Consider the following 13,771-nt stretch of genomic DNA (forward strand, 5'->3'; position numbering starts at 1 on the left):
GTCAAAGATAGAAATTTAGCTTATCAGGCCGGTTCACTGGATAACTCGTCTTTGCAAATCAGTTGTTTAACAGATGATTTTCGAAATCGAAAGTTCTGAGGTTCAAAACCTAGTAAACGTTAGTTGTTACAATTTTGAATACTAGGAATTACCGGTGTATATTTGGTGGTTGGGGTTCAATTAATCACATGTCTCAGGAATGTTCGCCCTGAGTCTGTAAAATACATGGAAGACATGAGGTCTGTACTTCATTTACATGTCATGTATATCATCCTCATCTCATTGAGCCGTGAGGGGTTGCTTATTGTTCACTAGTTGAACAGACTGGAACGTACATATTAGAAATAAAAGAAATAGAAATTTCATTTTAAGAACTATTTATTGTGTTTTTATGGAACAAAAAAAATTATTTTTTTTTATATTTTTTCCGTGTAATTGAGTGAAATTTCAGGAAAATCGCATAGAATTCATCATGAAAATGAATTATCATAACATAACTGCAAACATTGGTAAATGAAATTTATTAAAAAAAGCTTTACAAGTAATGCACTCAGTATCTAAAAACAAAATCTCTTTGAAAGGAAAAAATATTTTTTTTTTACCAGACATAATTAAAACAGATCTAATTATAAAAACCTTGTTTAAATTTTATTACAAATACGAAATAAAATTTTATATAAATAACTTCTAAAAACAAGTTTTATGACCCACGAAATACATTTATCACTTAATTTATACATATAGAAATTGCCTCAATAAAAGCAGCAATAATTTTAACCAATTCCTAATTTTATTTCATTTTATATTTCGAGTAAGTTAGCCTACCGACGAACTAAAACTGAAGAAAACAAAGATAAGAAAAAAGAGGCAAAAACCTGATGACCGAGATAAACTTTATTCTATAAAAATACACTATGAGGAAAAAAAATCAATCATAAAATATATATAAAATGACCATTCTTATTTACACTGGTATCTTTTTATAGAGAAAATTATGTTTGAAGGAAACCACAACCCGATCGTTAAATGTTTAGGCCAGAACAAAACATCGTAAACGACGTAGATGCGTATTTTAGTAGTTTACAAGCAGTAAGTTATTACTGGACACACTGCTTCAGTTATTTGGTTAACCCTTGTACTATAGAATTAAATAAAACATAAAATAATATTTTATAACCCTTTATAGATAAAACTATTATAAATAATCAAATAAATTAGTTATAAACCTTAGTCTTTTATACGAAACCATAAATATCTACGGTTCATTATGATACACTATAGGTTAAATACAGTTTTTAAGCCTTCACAATGATAGTTTTTGTTATTTTTGTAAACAAACAGAAATAATAAGAGTATGGAGTTAATACATTTTACTTCTTTACCCTATGATTACATCAATTGATAATTGTTTTTGTTAAAAATAAAACATAACCGGAGAACAAAAAAATAAATTCAAATATATAAGCGAAAAAAATTATCTTTGAACATATGGACAGTACTTTTAAAATTGAGTATTAGAGTGAATTTTTTTATACCATTAGAAATAAGATATTTTAATAAGACTAAAATAAAAGAGAAAACAATAATGAAAAGAAGAATCCAGAAGCAGAAGGATTTAAGAGGGATCCTATTCTTAGAGTAATGGGTCCGTTTAACAATCTGCTCTTTGTAATACAGACAATGCAACCTTCAAAAGCTGTTGTTCGACGATCGAGTTACCGGATCGGAATAAGAATTATGTAAGCGCACGATCTATGAAAATTATTAAATTCAACAATGTAAGGGATGATGCGAGTAATGCTGGTTAGGAGATATAAATACTGCCAGGGACCAGCGCAGAGTCAGTAGTTCTGCGAAGCCAGGTTCTGCGCAGTCATGAAAGCAAGTGATAACAGAGTAGTTTTCGCAAGCCCGAGTAATTGTAAACAGTCAAAGTAACAAAAATCACAGAAAGTGAATTGTGTGAACTTTAGACTGTTTTATTTTTATCTTGTTAGTGCATTGTCAGGTTCTATCATTATAAGCTTTTTAGTAAATTGGAATGTATTATGATTTTTATAATTAAACTGTCAAACAAGTTTTGTCCTTTTTGCTTGAATTACTAATTTGTATGTTATACATACGTATTGTCATTATTACTATTATTATTTATTTTGTTTGTCTCTACAGTAATAAATTATATTTATAAGAGATTTTTAGTCATTCAATATCCTGATCGAACGGCGAACACGCGGCAATATATTTTTAGTTTTTTCAACATTTTATTTTTGTTTTTTTTTATATATTTTTTCCTTGCGTAGAGAACAAAACCTGCTATATTTTTATATCTGTTAAAGTTTATATTTAGGTCACAGAATTGTTATTAATTATATGGATTCTGGAACTTAACGATAACCAATTATAATTCTTGTGTTACAAAGAGGAAACATAAGCTAGAAAAGGAAAATAAGAGAAAATTGTCGTAATGAGAAGAACAAGTAATGAAAATGTTAAACTGAAATAATTCTTTTAAAAATATACATTTATATTTTAGTTTTTTAGTTTTCTATCATTATATTTCTACAGAGCTCTATGAGCTTATTTGAATCTATTTTTGTTATTTAATTTACTTTTTACTCATAAAAAAATTCAAAATCAACATTCTACTTTCAAGAAAATATCACTACCCTTGATGTTAAAAATTGCGACAGAACTGATGTGTAATTTTATACTTAAATTTAGGATTAACTTTAAAGAGTAAAGTTTTTAAAACCAGACAAGAGACTGACTAAGTTCATTACTTAACCGCAAAATTTTAAGTTGTTTCGGAAACACCATGTAACTTTAAATCCTAATAGAAAAATTAAACTTATATTAAAAGTTTTGGTATTATTAAATAACAAAGGTTTACACATAAATATTTAAAAAAAAAATGAATAGAAACTTTTTCACTCAAAGTAAATCCACCTCTACATATATTTTCAGGGTGGAAAATCGCTTCATACTTTTGTATCAGGCTGTCTGGTTCAATAGTCCTTTCAGAACTCAAAATGCTCAATCAGTTTGGACGATCATAATCTATCATAGACTGAACTGTCATGGTTTTTGATGTGTATGATGATCTGTGTCGTTAACAAGAGGGATATTATAGTTTGAGAAAAGCTAGTAAGTAAAAGTAGAAAATCTGAAATTGTGCCGCAAAAATTCAGTGGTAAATTAACTGGTCATGAAGCGTGTTTTCAGTGACTTTTCAAAGATCAGCAACATGGTTGCATTTGTGGCTACTGTTGGGGAGAATGAAAATAAAGAGTAACTTGGCTTTAATAAAATTATATGTAAAATTTTAGAGGACAGATCTCAGAAATGATCTACAATTTTCTTTATGGTTGATTAACCAAGAAACAAAATGACGAAGAGAATCACTATTTCGAAAGCAGAAATACTATTAACGCTCATAAGCCAGGGAATAAACTTTTCGCGGAAGTAATAATGAACAATTTACTCACTGTGAGTAAAGCAGATCAGTGTAATTGTTTTCTGTTTTTCATCATGAAACTTTACTAAAATTCCCCATATTATTAATCAGAAAAACCTGTATACTCTAATTCTGTACACAATTATATTTCTGTACACACTGTACCTTGCATGTAACATTGTTAATCGAGATCCTTTAAAAATAGTTAGTGAAATTGTAATATCGGGTTCTTGCAAATCTCAATCTTTTTCTTTATAACCGAGTGCTACGTATATAATCCTTATTAATACGAGAACCCGAACAACCATATACTTTACCAACAACTTTACTTTTAAATTGTTCTACGTCCCTTCGCTACTAATATCAGCAATATTAAATGTCTGGTTTTGCTTTCGGTTTTACACCAATTAATATAAGTTTTCAGGAAATTTTCCGAATATTGATTTATTTGCTTGTAGAAAATATGTTGTAGGAATAGACAAACCGTAGAAAAATTCCATGCACGTAAATTTCGCTTCATACTGAAGCGATATAATAAAATATTTATCCCACAAGTTTTGAAACATATCACATTTAAGATTCCTATCTATATCAATCTTAAACAACATTTACATACTCTTACATTAGTACTCTTAGTTTACATACTAAGACTACTCCTATCGAAATAATTCTACTTCCATTCAAATGTAAGAGTAATACCTACAACTTTACAAAGGTTATAAACAAAGAGAATAATTTTAGAGTTGTAAAACTTTTATTGACAGAGTAATTTTAGAATTAGCTTTAACTTTAAATGAAATAACTTTAATTCCTCATTTTTCAATCTAGTTGGATTAAGCAATAAAATAAATACACACAGCAGAAAAAAAACTTTGTCTCACAACACTAATAGGCATACTGTACAAGAATAAAAGATATCAACCTACTGATAAAACCTATTGTTCCATAAATGGTTCGTTAATCTCATTGTTAAACGAAAAGTATATAGAAAGAACCATGAAACTTTTTTAAAAACAAACAAACCGTTAACAAATTTATGTTTTATTACTCCTGGAGTTTACAAATGAAATTAAATAAATACAGAAGCAACAAATCACACTCGTATTTGAATGAAATGAAGGAATTTTTAAAAGTTAACTAATAGAATACTTCGAATAAAATACTGAAATAAAAGCCAAAAAAAATTACTATTTTTGATTGCAAAATCGTTTATTGGAATATATTTATTCAAAAACGGTATTTTTAAAGAATATTATATTTCGATTTTATGTTGTACTAAATATCAAATCACTACACTACAAATAATAAAAGTGAATTTTAAAAGGAAGAAAATAAAGAGAAATGCATTATGAACAAAAGAATAAAGATAAAATAAAGACAGAAGACGGAATTTAATGGCGCAAAGCCAACGTGGTGAGACTAAAATGGTTAAGATTACTAGAAAATCTTTTGTTTGAATAAAATAAAATGATCAATTCTGAATCATTAAATTCAGATCAGATATGAGAGACAGATATTATCTTTAAAAAAAATATAAAATAATTCCAACGATAAATATACTAAAAACAAGTTTTTTAAATTCAATCAGGTATTACTAACTTTAATAGAACTTAATAAAATATCAATTATTCGAAAATAATTTATTTGAATTCTCTTTATAATGTTTTAAGAATGATTATGATAGTTTTTGGAATTATTTTATTGTTTTTTATCATATTGTTAATAATTTTAAAGAAAAATACAATAGTATCTTATTATATTCTATTGCAAACCAACAAACTATTTTACAGTTCTATTCTAAGAATTATTTTGTTCCTTTAATATCAGTTTTTTCTTTTCTGTTTATCCTCTGTAGCCTCCGGAACCATCGTAAGGTATTACTTCAGAGGATGAATGAGGATGATATGTATATGAATGTCAATGAAGTGTAGTCTTGTACACTTTCAGGCCGCCGTTCGTGAGGTGTGTGTTTAATTGAAATTCAATCACCAAAAAACACCGGTATTCATGATCTAGTATTCAAATCCTAATAAAAGTAACTGCCTTTAATTAGATTTGAACCTTAGAACTCTAGAAATCAGGTGATTTACGATGCGAGTACATCACTAGACCAAAGCGGTAGTTTTAATATCAGTTACAACTATTACGTAACAATGAATGAAATGATATTCATTCGACAGTATTTTGTTTATTTACCAATCTTAAAAATGCGTTTCTAGCTGCTTGGTACAACTATTTATTAATTTCTAAGAAAAGAATTAAATTAACCATTTGATTACGACTTGGTACCATTCTAATTTTCTAGTTTAAAATTTGATTAGGAATTATTCATTTTTCTAACATAACGCTAATTTTATCAGTTATACCATACAAAAAGAAGAAATAACATAGTTTACGTTTTACTTTCCCGTTTAGCGCTATAGCTGTAGAAGGGAAAGTATTGTAATCAGTCCAATTTGGGAATATGCGGTTTTCACCAGCTCTTGAAACCTAAGGAATCCAAAAAACCGGATGGAAATTTCCTGGATCTCCCTATATAAGTGCTGTTTTTGGTGTCGCAATCTAAATGACCTAATATCTCCAGAACTACTGGACCGATTTTGACCAAAGTTGGTCAGATTATTTCTGTATATGAGGCATTGATGCCATTAAATTTTCAGCTTAAAAGGCTCAGGAGATGAGACTGAAAAGCAAGGTCACCCACCATCAGTATCTTGAGATTTCGTCCAATTAAGGTTTTATTTTTCTTTGGCACATTTATTAACAAATAAAAAAATAATATTTGCAAAACTTTTTCCAAATATTTTATAATTATTAAAAATACGAACTTAGTCACTAGTGGCTAAGTCCGTATACTGCATCAATAAAACTCTCTGTCACCACAAGGAGCGCTAGTGTGGCAGTGCCTTTTTAAATTAAGTTGTGGGTGTACCCATGCATTAAAAAAAAGCGCGTAACAGGAAAGTCCTACAACTGTGTTGTCAGTTTTTTTATAGGAAAAATCAAAAAAAATCTGGCAAAGTATTGCATTAATTTTCCGGCTATCAATAACAAAAGCTAATGGAGTTGGAGCCAAAAACTAAAAACAGAATATATATTTTTTAGGGGAAAAGTATAAACTTTCAAAAAATTTTGGAAAAATTTTTAAACCGAAGGAAGATACAGCAAAACAACAAAAAACCATCTATTTTAATTTTAAAAGGAGATGTTTTGAATTTTAATTATTTTATATATGACTGTACGAGGGACGATCAGAAAGTTAGTTACATCCACTCTATAAAACAAACACATTTATAAGGGAATATTTTTTTTTTTTAATTTTTGCAGCAACTCCTTTATCACATGAGATGAATGAGGAGAAGCGTTGTCGTGAGGAAAACCGACCTCATCGCTCAATCTTCGGGTCTTCAATCTTTAATGGCTTTAGGCAATCTTTTAAAAGTCTCACAGTAAGATTCGGCATTGATTGTTGTTTCTCGGGGCATAATTCACTGTAAACAACTTCCTCAGAATCGAAAAAGACTGTCATTTTTTTGGGGATGTTTTCATTTTTTTTGGCTGGGGCGAATTTTTGTGTCTTCATTCATGTGATGCTGGTTTAGTTTCAGGAATGTAATGAAGCACCCAACTCTCATCCCCGGGAATAATTTGTTGCAAAAACTGTAGAGTAGTCCTGGAGTAACGTCGAATAAAAGAAAGAGCAGACGCAAAACGATTGATTTTTTGAATTTTTTTATATTTTCGATTTATAAATGGACTGTAGATAACAAAATGTGCTTTAATAAAATTTTCTCTGAAATTCCTTTGAAGAAAATAAAAATTGTTTTTTTTTCGAAATATACCCCATCACATAAATTTTTGAAATAAAAATTAATGCTTCACATCAAAAAAACAAAAACATATATTTCAATTTTAGGAGGTGGGTTGATATTTAAGTTTAAGGTGTAGGGGTTGATTTTTTTTTTTAAACTTTTTCGATTATTTATATATGCATTGTAAACAGCAAATTTGCTTTAATGAAAAATTCCTTTGAAATAAATCAAAATTATTTTTTTTCGCAAAATACTCCTTAACGATTTCGAAAAATCTTCCCGTTATTATGGTCACCATACTTTCCCTGACAAATTTAAATTTTGGGAAATTTTTCATCGTCCGTTTTGTTTTCCTTTTGTAGTAAATTCAACTAAATTTTTAAAAACTAAAAAAAAATTAAAGCATTTGTAAGTTTATTAGGTAAACAAGAATTATAAACAAAAATGTTTACAATAACTTTAGTCATGAGCGACACGGGTTTTCAGTTAACCACACATCTCAGAAATGGTCGACCTGAGACTGTACAAGACTACATTTATACTCATAGAAAGGGAATCTGACCACGAGTTTTCCTAAATTGAGTTCACATCTCTCATTCGGTTCGTAGAACTTCATTTGGACACATGGGAAAATCATGTGAGAGAAAAGAGAAAGCAATTAATATCAAGGTGGTTGAATTGGTTACTAGGAAGGAACGTTGTCTACCTATGGGATACAAATTTAGGGTAAGGCAAGCAATAGCAAACCGACATCATCCAAAGTTCCCAGAACAAAGTGCTGAGCAACATATCGGAGGCGCCATGGTTTGCGAAGACGAAGCAGATCCACGATTACCTTGCCATCTCTATTCGCGAATTTATTTATTTAAGTATTTATTTAAGCTGACCATGCATGAAAACCATTTTCCCATTAACCTGTTGGATAACAGTAAGGATGTGAGACGATGTATATTGTCATTTTCTTTATTTTAATGACCATTTATCCTTTTTTCTCTGTTTCATTACATTATTTTTGTTGGTTCATACTTTTATAGTACTGTCTTGGGAGGTATCACTATTTCACGTCATTGCTTTATACGATTTACTTATTGTTCGATATTTGATAAACTGACTGTAAAAAAAAAATTCCAACCTTCTATATGTTGAAATGTTAATTTTTATGGTAATTTTTGTATAAAACATTTCTATTGTAATTATAAATCGACGAAAAACATTATTTTTTTAAATAAAACTTAAAAAAAAAGAATATTAAGTATTTCAAGCTGAATATTATATTTTAAATGTTACGTTTCTGACATTACCTGTAACCTAGATTTTTTATATTTAGTTGAGTCTTATGAGAATAAAATTAAGAAAATTCATTTCTTCATATTATTAAATATTAATTATACTACTAGTACTAAGTGCACGAATTTATATTAAAGTAAACGTTTTCTTTAGTTTACGATTTTTTGGTTTTTTTTAAGCTAAAATTAAAATCAAATTTTTTAATAAAAAAACGAGAAGAAAAAAGCATAATAATTTTTTTGTTTTTATTACGTTTATTTTCATTACTTTTCTTTTTTACTTTATTTTCTTTTCTCTAACAAAATCAGAAAACTTTTCTACGTTTTGGATTAGTTATTTCTTTCATACAATCTGATTCAATTACCGTAAGTACGTGAACCCAATTATGATAATAAAAGAAAAAGAAACATTATTCCTTACTATAGAATTGTAAGGTATTATAGTCCGAAACTGCAAATGAAATTTTATAATAAAATTAAAATAGAAATCGATCTTTATCTTGCTTACGGTTTATAAATAATTATTTTAATAACGTTATATTACATAACTTGATAAAGTGTCTTAAAAACAGAAGAGTTTGGTTGTGTTAGTGGAAAATAATTTACTCAGAAATTAAATCTTATAATTCGTAATCACAAACTTACTAATAAGAAGTATTTCCAAAAAAAAATTCAAGGATTTCAATAAAACATTTTATAAATAAAAGCAATATAGCTAAAATAATCGATTGCAGGTGTTTTTTCTGGTCAAATATTTTAAAGTTATTTGAAAATATTTCAAAAATCTTTCTACAAATTTAAGAAGGAAATCAGTTTGTTTCCAGCATGCGAAAAAAGTATTGAAGATCCAATAGTTTTTTTGTTATTATTATTATGCACATGATGGTAAAAAAGTACTCATTTTATTTATTAATTTAGAGGAAGTTTATCACACGGTTTTTTCAGTAATTAATTTAGGTATGATTGAAAAAATAAATTATTTCAAAGCATATTAGGAAGTTCGAAACAAAAAGTTTAAATACAATGGCCCAATTATGTTATCTATATACAAAAACCATATTAACTAGAAAAAGATTATGATGACTGAAATTTAATTTGTGGGGAATAAAATTCTTTATGTAATTGAATCATCTCTATATCCCTTATCCCAATATATAAAAATAGTTTATACCGTTTGTAAGAATTTATATTGTCAGTATGGACAACGAAAATCGAAATATATGTACTCACAATAAATAAAAATGTATCCCTCCCTGTCTCTCATTCTCTCTCGATCTCTCTCTCTCTCTCTATAAATAAATAAATTTATCTATATTTCCTAAGGGATCTTTAAACACCAGTATTTACAAAGACTTTGATAAATAGAATTTTGGCTGATCGCGTTGAACTTTCCCTTTTCTGTTATGCGGTTGCAACGGCCATTAATTTATAGTCGAGGAAAAAATATTTCGATAATTACGTTAAAATCTGAAATAGTTATAATTTAAAAAAACCTTTTGTGTTTGTAAATTAAAATTGGACAGAAAAACTCCGAAATTTACAATGAATAAAATTAGAAAAAATGCTTTATTCAATGTGTACTGGAGAGGTGGGTGAATGATTTTTATTTGTTACTTGTAATAACTGCTGTTGTAAACAGGCCAAACTATTAATAATGCTATGAATGAGTTGGATTAAAAGTTACAGGATTTAAACTTTGTTTTGTAATTATTTGAAAGGCGAAATTTTAACTACATTAGAAAATTGGATGATCGTTTGAAATATTATACCAAAAGGGAAAAATTATAATAGCAAGTTTTTAGAACACTTTTGCACTCTTTTTAATCAGTGACTTTTAGAAATTTTTTTAAAATGAAATGTTCCAAGCTACGAGTTACTGTCTTTTTTAAAGTCAACACTTACGATGATTTATAAAACATTAAAGAAATTGGTTTACGGATTGGCTAAATAAAGAAATATAGGCTAAGGAAGAACAATAATAAATTAATTTAAATTATGTATACTTGTTCGTTATGAATTTAATAAAATGTTATATTTTTTGAGAAGTATTTTTAATATGAACATAATTTTTGTTTCCTAACATGCGATACATGATATTAATCTGTTTTTTGATGCTGAAATCGAATATGAACTCAGAAACTTTCTATAATCCACCATTTTTGAAAAATTTCTCCTATGTTGCATTTTGTTAGCTAATTTTTTATTGTTTAACTTTGTTAACATAACTTGTAAGATATAAATAAACAATACTAGACAAAGAATTAAATCTTATCATACTCACATATTATGACACCATATCTTATACTGAAGAGTGAGCCTTCATGGACAAGATTAATCGTGTCTGTGCAAGTCAAAACATGTAGCTGAAAACACAACTGTATTGTTTGTATTAAGCACTGGATTTAAGAATGGATTAATTTTGTTCAATCTTTTTTTTCTTAGCAATTTTATTTTGTCAGATAATACTTTCACAAATACTCACCAATTTCTCATTGATTTTATTTTGTTCAAAAACACCTTATTCGTATTATTTCTATTGTTAATAGCAGTTGGACAAACTGATAATGCGAATAAAAAAAAATTATTTTTTTCCTGTCTGTTAGTATTATAATGAAACTGGAAAAACAATTAACAAGTTACTTTTATTCAACTGATCATAAAGAGTAGGTATCCAGAATTATTTCTTCTTCTAGTATTCGTAATAAAATAATAATATTAATTTATTCAAAATCTAATATCTTTTTACAATTTTACTAAAACCATATTAAATCTATTCTCTTCAAGCATTTAATGCATTTTATAAAATTTTACATCATTATATTTTTTAATTTTTCAATGATTATTCTTTTATTGTTTCCATAGTTACGTAAAAATATCTATCTCGTTTCCATCTAAGATATATTAGAAAATATATTTCTTTACTAAGAAGTAAATCCTCAAGTCTTTATAGAATAAAATTTAAATCATGTATTCTTATACGAATGACTTATACATTTTTAACCGATAGAATTGTATAAAGAGAAGATATATCGATTTTCACTTAATGCTCCAGTTCCATAATAACATAATTCAATATTTGTGCAATGCTACGCTTTACCATTGATATTTTATAAAAAACTATTATATGTTATAACTTTACGTACTTTCAAACAAAGTAAGGTGGTCTTATTTAATAATGCTAGATTCATTCTCGCAAAGAACGCTTCTGAGAAGGTAACGTACCGTTTCATCTCTATGTACACAAGGGAACTGCATAATATTGCCTAAGAAATGGAAAATACAAAGAATAAAATTCACAGCGTAATGTAGTCTCGTAATGCAGTCTCTTAGTATCGAGAAAAATATTTTGTTTTTGTGTAAACAAATGTACGAGGGTTATTCTTTTTTTAAGGTCCGATCGATTAATGGTCACGAAATTAAAACCACAGTGAAAATAAAAAATTTTTATTTGTAAGTACTTACATAGTTACGCTATTTTTCTACGTAGTCGCAACTGCGATTTAGACATTTGTCGTAGCGTGGTACCAACTTTCTAATATCCTCGTCATAGAACGGAGCCACCTGTGTTTTCAGCCATGTTTCTATGCTGCTCTACAACTCGATGTCTGTGCCAAAATGTTGTCCTCCTAACCAGCATTTCATGTGATCAAAGAGGTGAAAATCGGATAGAGCCAAGTCCGGGCTGTATGGTGGGTGATCAAACACTTCCCAACGAAAACGCTGCAGGAGCTTCTTTGTTACAGCTGCAGTGTGCGACCGACGATTGTCAGGAAGAAAGACAATGCCTGATGACAACATTCCTCTCCGCTTATTCTTAGTCACCCACCATACAGCCCGGAATTGGCTCCATCCGATTTTCACCTCTTTGCTCACATGAAACGTTAGCTAGGAGGAGAACATTTTGGCACAGACATCAAGGAACAGACCAGCGTAGAAACATGGATGAAAATACAGGCAGCTCCGTTGTATGACGAGGGTATTGGAAAGTTGGTACCACGCTACGAAAAATGTCTAAATCGGAGTGGCGACTAAGAAGAGAAATAACATTAATTATATTAGTACTTATTACAAATAAAAAAAATTTATTTTCACTGTGGTTTTAATTTAATTTCGTGACCGATCGAACCTTGAAAAAAATAACCCTCGTACTCTTACCTTATGATTGGTTGAAAAACAAAAAATTCGATTGGTTAGAATTTTGTGCCCGATAATGATAAGAATTACACTCACCTTATGATTTGTTAAGAAACAAAGAATACAACTGGTTGGAATTTTGTGTGATAAGAATTACTCTCACCTTATGATTGGTTAAAAAACGAATACGAATATGATTGGTTGAAATTTCGTCCATGATGATGATAAGAATTCCTCTCACCTTATGATTGGGTAAAAAAACAAAGAATACGATTGGTTGGAATTTTTTGCCTGATAATGATAAGAATTATGAGGGTTATTTTTTTCAAGGTCCGATCGGTCACGAAATTAAAACCACAGTGAAAATAAACAAATTTTTATTTCTAACAAGTACTTACATAGTTACTCTATAATTTAACGTAGTCGCCACTCCGATTTAGACATTTGTCGTAGCGTGGTACGACAAACGTCTAAATCGTGGTACGACTAAACGTCTAATAGCGTAACTATGTAAGTACTTGTTACAAATAAAAATTTTGTTATTTTCACTGTGGTTTTAATTTCGTGACCGATCGGACCTTGAAAAAAAAATAACCCATAATTAAATTTGAAAATTACTTTACTTTTTTTTTTTTAATATTTTTAACATTTTATTTTCAGCTTTGAAATTATTTTCGTATTAAATAAAAAAAATTAATAATAAATAATACAACATCGTGTTTATAAATTTTATTAATCATGGCCAGTCAGTATCGATATATAATTTATTTATAAAATAGTTTCCACTTACCAACTATCAACAAATCAACTAATGTTCGACCGCTTTCGGATTAGTAATCCATCCTCAGGAACATTTATGTTATAATTATAATTATACTTCACATATCCTTAATTATACTAACCTTAATTAAAAAAAATTATAAATATAACAATTTATCGTCAAAAGGTAAAATAATGTAAACATTATCTGTTAAGTCAGTATTTAGGTCTCAATTGTTAACAACCGATACCTTCATACTGACATGACGTATAACGTTTACATTATTTTACCTTTTGACGATCAGTTTTTATATTTATATTTTTTT

Source organism: Lycorma delicatula, chromosome 7, assembly GCF_047948215.1.
Source record: "Lycorma delicatula isolate Av1 chromosome 7, ASM4794821v1, whole genome shotgun sequence".
NCBI lineage: Eukaryota > Metazoa > Arthropoda > Insecta > Hemiptera > Fulgoridae > Lycorma > Lycorma delicatula.